This window comes from Pinus tabuliformis, chromosome 6 (assembly GCF_031772625.1).
Source record: "Pinus tabuliformis cultivar Carrire ecotype Pingquan chromosome 6, CPIR1, whole genome shotgun sequence".
NCBI lineage: Eukaryota > Viridiplantae > Streptophyta > Pinopsida > Pinales > Pinaceae > Pinus > Pinus tabuliformis.
In genome coordinates this window covers 641,865,431-641,877,542 of record NC_142292.1, presented here as the reverse complement: position 1 = coordinate 641,877,542, position 12,112 = coordinate 641,865,431, and positions in this window count along the sequence as shown.

The window sequence follows — 12,112 nt, the reverse complement described above, 5'->3', positions numbered from 1 at the left end:
AGTCAACAACAGAAAACAGAGGAAATGCAGGGAGCTGGCAGCGTTCCTCGGGAAAACCCAGAGCTGTGGGTACAGCTTGGTGAGGAGACACGCAGTACAAACCTTGCGATATTAGAAACTGTTCAAGAGCTGAAAAATGAGATGGCACGTCTACGAGAAGATAATGCGCGATTGACGGTGGAGCAGGAAAGAATTCTGAAGAGTTTGTCGGACAGACAAAACCCACCGTTAGCTAATCCCAGTGTAGAAAAACAGAGGGTAACAGAAGAAAGAAATTATCAAACTGCACCTGAAAATTCAGAGGAAAAGGAGGACCATTCTGATAATGTACTGGAACAACAGACCTCAAAACGACAGAAGATGGAGTTGCAGGGAGAATTTCGAAAAATTAAACCTCCACATTTCGACGGGGAACAGGAAGAAGCGGCTGAAGCATGGTTAATTAACATGAACAAGTATTTCCAGCTGTATGAGTATGATCATAATTTGAAGGCACGGCTGGCCATCTTCCAGCTACAGGGCAAAGCAACCCTGTGGTGGGAAGAAATTAAGATTTGTAAAGGAGTAAGCAAGCAGATCATAACATGGGAAAAGTTTCATAAATACTTCAAGGAGAGATATTTGACCGAGCGTTTCTATGATGAAAAAGCACGAGAATTTCATGATTTACGGTTAGGACAACAGTCTATGGACGAGTTTATTAACCGCTTCACTTCCCTACTTCGCTATGTGTCGTATATTAAGGAGGAGAAGGCCAAGGTGCAGAGATTTGTGAGCAGCTTACCTTTATATATAAGAGAACGAATTGAGTTTGACAATCCTAGAACAATGGATGAAGCTATCCGTAAAGCGAGAATCTGTTACCAGCAGAATAAACAGAAAGGAGACATTTCAAATAAAAGATGGAATGAAAGAAGGGGTAACAGAACTACTGGGAATAGCAAAGGAAGTCGCGGTAAAGGTAGTAAGGGTCCTGGCAAAGGACAGAATAGCATAAATGTAGCAAAAAGTACCTTCCGGGCTAAGCCAGCCAGTGAGACTAGAGTAAGCGAACAGCCTGCCAGGCCAGACATTGAAGGTATGGCCAGACCTCCAGTCCAATGTTGGGGCTGTGGAGGACCGCACTATGTTAAGAACTGCCCGCAACAGAAAGGTGTGGACGAGATATCTCAGATTCACGAAGCATCGACCGTTGGGGAGGTGGCACGTAGCGTACCAAGAATTAACGCAGCCTTGGATGATCGTCAAGCGGAATACCAGCCGACTATGGTGGAATTTGAAGGTAAAATTTCAAATTTGTCTATAACTGTTCTTATTGATCCAGGAGCTACTTTAAGTTATATTAGCCCAAAGATAGTAGAACAGTGTAAGCTACAATCTGAAAAATTCAGAAATCCATGGCTGGTACAGTTAGCTACGGGAGCCAAGAGACGAGTCTTGGCAAAAATTAATAACTGCTCTTTAACCGTAGCAGGACAGCCAATAACAGTGGATCTGAATGTACTTCCATTGGGCTCATACGACATCCTGATTGGGATGGATTGGCTGGAAAAACACTGGTCATTAGTAAATTGTAAGACCAAAACCATCTACTACAAAGATGACCTTGGAAAGCAGCAGGAATTGCAGGGGATCAAGCACCCCGTGCAGATCCGACCCATTACGGCATCCCAGCTAGCTAGATGCCTCAAAAAGAAATGTCAAATTTACGCTATTCAGGTCGGCTATGCAAACCAGAAAGACAAAACATCTGCACTGGACAATATTCCAGTGGTACAGGAATTTGCGGATGTTTTTCCAGAAGAGATACCGGGGCTGCCCCCTAAAAGGGATATAGATTTTACTATAGAACTAACACCAGGGGCAGCACCAGTGTCACGGGCACCTTACCGAATGAGCGTACCAGAATTAACCGAATTAAAAATGCAACTGCAAGAGCTGTTAGATAAGAATTACATTCGCCCCAGCGTATCACCATGGGGAGCTCCAGTGTTATTTGTCAAGAAGAAAGATGGAACTCTCCGGATGTGCATAGATTATCGTCAGCTGAATAAGCTCACGATCAAAAATAAATATCCTTTGCCTCAGATTGATGAACTTTTTGATCAAGTGAAGGGGGCGAAAGTGTTTTCTAAGATCGATTTGCGATCTGGTTATCATCAGATTAGGATTAAAGAAGAAGACATTGCTAAAACAGCTTTCAGAACGCGCTACGGGCACTACGAGTTTGTAGTGCTACCTTTTGGTTTGACCAATGCACCTGCCACCTTTATGTGTTTGATGAACAGCGTGTTTCACAGGTTCTTGGATAAATTCGTGCTGATATTTATCGATGATATTTTGGTATATTCTCGTTCCAGGGAGGAACACGAGGAACACCTTAGAGCAGTGCTGCAAACTCTCCGGGAACATCAACTATACGCTAAGTTTAGTAAGTGTGACTTCTTCAAGGAAGAAATCCAATATTTAGGCCATGTAATTACCAAAGAAGGGATTGCAGTGGACCCTGAGAAGATAAAGACTATAATGGAATGGCCCGTACCCAAGGATGTAGATGATATCAGGTCTTTTATGGGACTAGCTGGCTATTATAGAAGATTTGTGGAGGGTTTCTTGAGGATAGCATACCCTATCACCTCCTTACAGAAAAAAGAGAAGGTATTTAGGTGGAAATCAGAGTGTCAGCAGAGCTTTGAACAATTGAAACATTTACTTACCACCGCACCCATTTTGAGTATAGTTGATCCTAATAACGATTACGTGGTATGTACTGATGCAAGTAAGGAGGGTGTGGGAGGAGTATTGATGCAGGAAGGGAAAGTAATTGCGTATGAATCAAGAAAACTAAAGGATCATGAGCAGAAATACTCTGCTTATGACTTAGAGTTTACAGCTGTTATACACGCGCTGAAAATGTGGCGACATTATCTCTTGGGGAGAAGATTTCTGTTATTAATGGATCATCACAGCTTGACAAATTACTTCATCCAACCTACCTTGAATACAAGGCAAGCTCGTTGGGCAGATTTCCTAAGTGGATTCGATTTCGAAATTAAACACTTAAAAGGTAAGGAGAACCGGGTAGCTGATGCGTTAAGTCGGAAGTTACAGTGCTTGTGTGAACTTTCGATCAGCAAGTGGCAGAATTCCTTGTTTGAGCAAATAAAAACAGCAGCAGATCAAGATGCTGAATACCAGCAAATAAAATAGCAGGTACAACAACCGTTTAATGGAAAAACACAGCAAGGATATACATTAGATGGTGCCAGAATGCTGTATTTTAATAAAAGGCTGTACGTACCTGACTAGAATGGCCTTAGGAATCTGATTTTGGACGAATTTCACATCAGCCACTACACCGGACACCCAGGATACCAAAAGATGGTCACTACACTTAGGAAAGAATATTATTGGCCAGGAATGAAGAAGAATGTAGCCGAGTATTTGGCGCGGTGCTTGGAGTGCCAGCAGATTAAAGCAGAGCATTTGCATCCGGTCGGGCTGCTACAACCTTTACCTATTCCAGAGTGGAAATGGGAAACTATTTCCATGGATTTTATAACTGGATTTCCACGGACAAAGAAAAACAATGATTCCATTATGGTGGTGGTTGATAAGTTGAGTAAGGCAGCACACTTCATACCTGTGCAGTCCACTTATAAGGCTGTGCAAATTGCTCACCTTTTTATGCAGAACGTGTTTAGACTACATGGACTGCCGAAAATAATCATATCACATCGTGATGTAAAGTTCACATCCACTTTTTGGAGAACGTTGTTTGCTGAGTTAGGAACACAGCTGAACTTTAGCACGGCTTATCATCCGCAGACCGATGGTCAAACCGAACGAGTGAACCAGGTACTGGAAGATATGTTGAGAGCATGTGTAATGCTGAAACCAAACCAATGGGAGGAGTATTTACACCTGGTTGAATTCGCATATAATAATGGATATCATACGTCGACACAGTTAAGTCCCTTTGAGGTCTTGTATGGGCGGAAATGCCGCACACCCTCAAGTTGGGGTGGACCTGAGGATAAACTAAGTTTGGGTCCAGAAATGCTTAAGGAAATGGAAGACATGGTGAAAAGAGTGCGTGCCAATTTAAAGGTTGCCCAGGATAGACAAAAAAGTTTTGCAGACTGAAGGAGAAGGTTCAAAGAATATCAGGTTGGTGACCATGTGTTTGTGAGGATCCAAGCCAGAAGGAGCACACTGCAATGGAGTGGGTGTGCCAAACTGGCTCCTCGGTATTTTGGGCCTTTTCAGATCTTGGCAAGAGTGGGGCCGGTGGCGTACCAACTCGCCCTGCCAAGTCATATTAGGATTCACAATGTTTTCCACATTTCTGTTCTAAAAAAATATGTGTACGACCCTAAACATGTGATCAGGTGGCAAGATGTTCGGGTAAGAATTAATCTGGTTGTTTTAGTTAAGCGGTTATGCTTGACAGAAAGTGACTGAAAGTGTTGTTGTTTGCAGGTCGAGCCGGAAGGCGAGGTTCTGGTCGAACCACAGAGCATCCTCGACCGGAGAGAAGTGCGGCTGCGGAAGCGAGTTATTACCCAAGTTAAAGTGTTGTGGCAGCACTATGGGCCTGATGAGGCCACTTGGGAGGATGAGGAACTCATTAGAAAAGTTTATCCGGACTTATTTAAGGGAAATAGACATCGGGACGATGTCCAATCACAGGAGGGGGAGATGTGATGACCCCGGGAAAAATGTAAATGTGGGAATTTTACTGTGGTAAGAAACTGATTTGAAAGTTGCTGTTCTTTTATTTTCTTAAAAAAAACTATAATGTATAATGACATTATCCTATTGGCAAAATTAAATATATTGGAATATATATATATTTTAGAAATGCTGGCAGCCTCTGGGAGGAGGATTTTAAAAAGAAAAGGAATCAGTTATGAAACTGAAGAAACTACCCTTTCACACATGAAAAGTCCTGGAAAGGGGGATCCCCTGGTCTGTTGGGACAGACAGGAGGGAATCCAAAAGAAAGGAAAAGAAAACAAGAAACTGGTTAAGTCTGGTAAGGACCAGATAACCAAGCACGAAGTGCATGAATCTTGTTGAGGGTTGTAGGCCTGCAAGATAGCTCAGGGGGAGAATCCAAAGTGGTGATGGATCTCAAGATTGGGTGGTTAAGAGCAAGCATGGAATGCAGGTGAACTTCTGGTGTACCTATTCATATATCTAGCGAACTAGGTACGAGTTTACCCCAAAAGATTAGCTAAAAATAAACTGTATTACAGAGTGAATGTACAGTAATCATATTCTAAAGCTCTCTTAGATGTTATAATGCTTAACAAATTTATGACAGAAGAACATTTGTGTTGGAATGACAAAATGGTATGAACAATGGACACATTCTAAATCTCTCTTAGATGTTAAAATGCTTAACAAATTTATGACAGCAAAACATTCGTGTTAAAAAGACAGAATGATACAGGTTAAGTAAGCGCATAGAGATTATCTGTCATAACATGCAGAAGTATATAAAAGCACAGAGATACCAATGCGGTTCAGAGAAACCAATAAAATTTCATTTAGAACAGTACATCATAGTGATTATCTAAATAGGCTTAGCGCCCAGAAAGAAAGAAAGAAGCGACTTGAGGAATACGTTGGTACCATGAACTATCAAACTTTGAAAAGAAAACTAATTCCAATCAAAACTCGAGCAAGGGCGTAAATAATGATTACGATAAGCAAACATACAAAGAAACCCTGAGTCGAGGGTTAGTGTAACAGAATTGCATGAGGTCCTGTGTATCACAGAGCCAGAATTAACCGGCTAAGGTACACGATGAAACTGTTAACAATCAACATAATAACTGAATGATGATAAACGATAAACCATACCAGAGCGGGCGCATTCAGCCGTTGGTACACGGCTGCATACCTTGCTGTAGGTGTAATCATACATCGACAAGCAATAACATATGCATATACTGTGATGGGAAAACCCTAAATATGATTTAGTCCAACCTTGTAACTATTGAAAGCAACAATCAATATCACTGCACAATGGAGAATAATGGCGCATTGAAAAATGAAACCGCCCATTATTTGGAACAGACTCTACCGAGTATGGAAAAAGAAATAATATCTTCATATCATTCAGGAGAAAAGCATAATAAGTGGAACTGTAAGACTATTTCTCAATAGCATGCTGTAACCATTAGGACATCAACCAGACAGTATGCTGTAAATATTCCGGAAGGCCGATAAGAAAATAATACAGTTCTTTAATAAGTAAAGACGAAAGTCTGAAGTGCAAATCATAGACATTTATATAAACATTGGAAAACAAAGGGGTGAGCGCTCAATCGCCCAGAATTAAACTCGGTTCAGTTAGGCCGACTCAGAGGCCGAGAAACCACCACTGTTCAAAGTATATATATATATATATATATATATATATATATATGTATATATATATATATATATATATATGTATATATATATATATATATATATATACACCGGGCATAAATGCCGGAAACACAATAAACAAGTGCCCTTGATTAACTAAAGTGCTGCACAAATCCAAGTATGGAATAGATGGCCGCGAATCATAACTCAGCAGAATGGGTCGAACGCAAAACCCTGAAGACAAGCGAAGCAAGCGCCATGAGGGAATCCTCTGGCGAATTTCCATCCAACACTCAAGAATTAAGAGGAACGGCATGAACAGGGCATGTGATTTACCATGCAGAGCGAACCCCAGGTCTCGCACCCAGCTAAGGGATGATGACTTACCTGAAAGATTCAATGGGTGGTGGCTCGGTCATCCCACAAGCCATGGAAATGCTGTAGCAATAATCCGCCTGCACACAAATAGATAAGCCATGAGTTGATATGGGTTCTCAGCAATAGTAATACAATCAAAACCCTGAATCGAAATAAAATGCATAGCTTATATTGAACGGCAGAGCAAAACAGGAATTCGTAGTTAAGCGACAAATAGAGCAGATACCTGAGCAACTGTGGTTGTAGTAACCTTAACTTTCCGGTGCAGAGGAGGAACCGGCTTAGTGGTGGAAGAAATCGATCACGGGTTGAGCAAACAGAGAGCACCGCGAGACTGCCTCGCATACCAAATGAACCGGAGGTGTGACCCGAAGAGTTATGAAAACCCCAAACCCTTGAGCGCATATGAACCCTCGGATGTGGACAGCAGATCTCCACCGTTGAAAAGAGCGGCAGTCGAGGGCGGGAAGACCAAAAGCGTAGAACCCAAGGAGTCACATGGCCACGCAGGGGAGCCAGGCCACCTAGAAAAGAGCTGGTAAGAACAATTAATTCTGTCAACCACCTGGCGCCGGAAAGGGATGCGGCTAACACTTTCCGACCGTCGACCAACACATGGCGAGCATTAAACTTTGACGTTAAATATCATAACCAAGGTTCAACCATATATCGTAAGCCAGCTATAGAGTTATACCATCGTGCGGAAAGATTGAAACGCATAGCCGTGGTCATGAACATGTTTAGTTAGGAGTGTGAACCCGTATGGTTTAATTAATAATTTTTTATTTTATTTATTTAATATATAAATTTATGTTGGGAACATGACACTATCTCTGGAAAATAAACCGAGGCAATGAACGTAGGGCATCAAGCGAACTGGAAAACTGTCTATAGTATACTGGGTTGAAAAAGATTGTTGAGTTGAGTTGATTTGATTTGCATATTAATTGGAAGGCCATGTCTAAACAAACAGTTGATTATGGGAGGGTTTTGTTGAGAAAAAAATTATGGATTCGTTCAATTATGCGGATTACGGGAGGGTTTTCTTGACAAAAAAATTATTGTTAGTTACTTATCACTTTGCTATAATTGATACATATGTTTCTTATTATTATTCAGATATTAATTTTAATTATGTTTCCATATTTTAAATATATATTTAAGTTTTAATGGTTTATAATTAAATTTATTTCTATGATGTTTGAATTAGCATTGGGTATAATATTTATTGATTTAAAAGAATAGGAAGAACATTGTCTATTCACTGGCCATATGTATTTTAAATTTGCTTTTTAGTGAAAGGTTGTTAGGGTTATTATATGCTTGTCTTGTTTTAGAGAAGAGTTTTGTTTTGTTTTACAGAAGGAATAACATTTACGGTATATTATTTTTTTAATATCTATTAAGTAAGATATGATTTGTATTATAGATAAGTTATTTTTGTTTGTGTGTTTTAATAAATATGGTAAGTAATATATATATATATATATATATATATATATATATATATATATATATATATATATATATTAGTTTAAAGGGTTGGATTATTTGGTTTAAAGTTAAATGTAAAGTTTTATATGTTGGTTTTAGGTGTTGCTAATTAGAATTAGACTCGCAATCTTTTTAAAAGAAGGTTATGTAATTATGGTCATGCATTTAGATTTTAAGAAATGTGGAAAGGTACTATCAAGTTTCAACGCCTCTCCCTCTCTATCTCTCTCTCTCTCTATATAAACTATTTGGTATGTTATTAGTTCATACATTTTTTATATTTCTTTATATTATATATTGTGATAAATTTAATAAATATTATTTTTCCATTTTGAAAGTTTTTATTTGATTTTTTTATATTTTTATATTTTTCATTGTTGATTATCGATGCTATGGGGTGAAAATGTGAAATTGAGAAACACTTTTATCTTATTTTTGACATGAGAAATTGTGAATATTTATGATTTTTCAATTTCAGCGGGTAGAAACTCATATTTTCCTTGAGAATTTTGTAGTACTGTAAAATCAATATTACTAGAGAATTTTCTTGCCATCATACTCATATTTTTTATAAAAAAAAAATATTGATATATAGCTTGAGATATTTGGTCGACATTGAATATGAAAGACAAAGTAAAAGAGCTTTGGAATTCAAACACTTGTTCTTTAACAAAAGAAAAGGTCATTGTGCCACATCCTATACCTATAGGGAATTATGAAGATTATCCCAAAAAAATAACATAGGTTAGTCAAGTGGGTTTATTTCGGAATTGTATGGAGAGTAATCAAAATTTGATGGAGAGTAAAGCTGATGTGAATATTTCCCTTACCACATTTGTCAAGCATAAACCATGATATTTCGGAATTTTATGGAGAGTAAAGTTGATGTGAATATTTCCCTTACTACAATTCTCAAGTATAAACCATGGTATGTCAAGCTTATGATTGTTCCCCAAGATTCAAACATTTTAATTTTTTTAGTTTCGTTGCCCTCCTTAGGGCCTTTATCATCAACTTGTAAATGTGGTTTTTCAACTTTCTTAAGTGATATTGGTAGTTCTCTTGACTTCATTCACTATGAATTTTTCTTCCCCCTGCTAACATGCCTGGTTGGCTTGCCTATGAGGTTCTTGGTTATTTACTCTGAAAAGATGGTAGAAGGACAATTAGTCAAAGGGGGCTAGAAAATTTTGAGCTCTCTTAATGATTTGGTTCTCGGTAGTGTTCTTGGTTGTTGTAGTATAGATGATATGTCTAATAATGATTACGAAATCTCCTAGAGCCTCAATAGTTTTTATTCTCATTAGCCATACAGTTATACCTCGTTGTTTGTCTTCCATCCAATCCCCCATGGATATTTAAATTCAATTATTCATCCAGGATTAATGAGAATCCCTCCCCCTCCTGCCACCCTAGGATTACCTTTTGACCCTCCATAAAATTGAAGGGTCCATTTGTTTATGGATCTCAAGTATTCCCCTAGACCTTATGAGGATAACAACAAAATCAATTTGGCATGAGAGTGCGAGATACGCCCCAGAACTTGAGGTCTCAGGCCTCAGAGCACTCCCACACGGCCAACCAAGTAGACTCCAATTGATCCAAGGAAAGGTCTTTGACTAGTTTATGAAATTTCATACACGTGGAAAGGATAGTCATGGCTATAACCCCCATTGTGCTTGGGTCTTTTTAAATATAGCCTTTTTCCCTCATAACCATATTTCCCAACTCACTTACTTTCGAAGAGTGGACCAGATATCCTTAAAATTTTACTTGGCCTGAAGGGAGCTTAAAAAAGAATTGGGGAAAGAGCTGCAAAAGGTTTTGATCTCTATTGAATAGAGGACTAAGAGCCACAACCCACACTTCCTTTGTCACATGACATTGGAGAAAGAGATGTAAGATATAATGGTCCTCTCATTCACAGAGATGGCATCTAGAGGGGACAATATGTCCCCTTCTTTGAAGATTCTCCACAGTAAGAATTTTTTATGAGCAAGCAACCAACAAAAAAATTGACTTTTGTGATGCCATTTATATTCAATATTTTTCCCCATGTCTTATTTTTAGGAGGTAAATGGGTGCAAGAGAGCATGTGGGGATATCCTTCCTTGACTGAGTAGCTTGCACTCTACCAGGCCCACCTATCTTCCTCATATAGTGCAATTGGGCCACACCCTCGAAGCTTTTTCTGGAGCCTTTATCTTTAGGGGAGAAGAGCGTCAAGGATGTTTTCTAACTTCCAACCTTCCAGCATCCATGCTAATTCCACTCAATGATTTGCTCCAGTATTTCCACTACTCTATTGCTCAAGAGGACCTGAAGATCCACCAAGGAAGGATGTAACTCTAGTGGCTAAATTCCCATTACACAATGAGAGAATACTTTGATGGTGGCTCCATCTCATGGGATCTTGTTTAAATTGTTAATGATGGAATATCCCTAGAGGAGTTGATCACACGCCATATAGGGAAATTGAATCTTGGGGCACATGGCCATCCTGAACACTAAGATGTGATAGATACTTAGCCTAAATCACGTGGGACCACCACTAACTCGTGATAGTAATTGAAATCCAATAACGTTTTTCTCCTATTTCCATATTTGCAATTCCCTGCTCCCTCATGCCCAACCCTCCATGTTTTTTTGGGCCTCTAATTGTTTTCCAATCTACTAAGTGGTATTTCTTTATATCTCTTTTACCTCCTTCACACATGAATTTTATTATATACATACCCATTTCATGAAGAACTTGGGAGAGGCACGCTTGATGGAGGCCTCTCAAAACTTTGAAAAATCCAACGACCCTATCATTTACCATCAGAAAAATCTCAGGAGAGGCAATACAAAGGTTTATCCTTCTTATAAAGATCTCATCAATCCATAATGTTCAAATGAATTTCAAAAGAAAAATATGTCTAACCCAGTAAAAGGAATTCACCGTGTCCAACTTAGAGATCATGCTTTGATCTCCTCTTCAGTAGTTGGAGTCAAGAGCCTCTTGGATAAGGATGATATTGTCAGACATTTGTTTACGAGGGAAAAAAAACCCCTTGGTTTTCTAAGATTAAGAGGGGAAATAATGACTTGAGACGACATGCTAGTAGCTTCCAAAATGTCTTATAAGAGACAATGCAAAGGGACATCGAGTGAAATCTAGACAATGAGTAGGGATTTGACTATTTAGGGATTAAAGTGATAAAAGTAGAGTTTATGTTGGCCCCCATAATACATCATTTAAATGAGTATCCCACGACCCTACATAGGTCCTTCTTAATAACATCCTAGAGGGAATGGAAAAATATCATCTAGAAACCATCGAGACCCAACGCCTTATCAGGGGCAAATGAGAAGATTACTTTTTGGATTTCCTCCCCTGTTAGAGGAGCAATCATAGAATTAGTCCCATAGTACATCATTTAAAGGAGTATCCCACCAGCGTGCACAGGCCCTTCCTAATAACATCCCAGGGCGAATGGAAAAATCTCATTAACAAACCATCCAAATCTAATGCCTTATTAGGTGGGAAGGAGAAGATTACCTTTTAGATTTCTTCCTCCATCAGAGGAGTAGTCAAAGAGAAATTCCATTCCTACGACACTGAGTGGGGAGTTCCCTCAAGGAAGAAGTATTCATTGTCTAAGCCCCATGTATTATGCTTAGTGTATAGATATTTATAGTGCTCTACAACAACTCTTTTAATTTCTTAAAAATTATTGATGATCTTATCCCCATGACTAATTTGAGTAATATTGTTTTTCAATTCTCTAAACTTGGCTTGTTATTGAAAGAACTTAGTATGCCAATCCCCTGCCTTAAGCCAGATACTTCTTGATTTTAGTCTCTAGTACTCCTC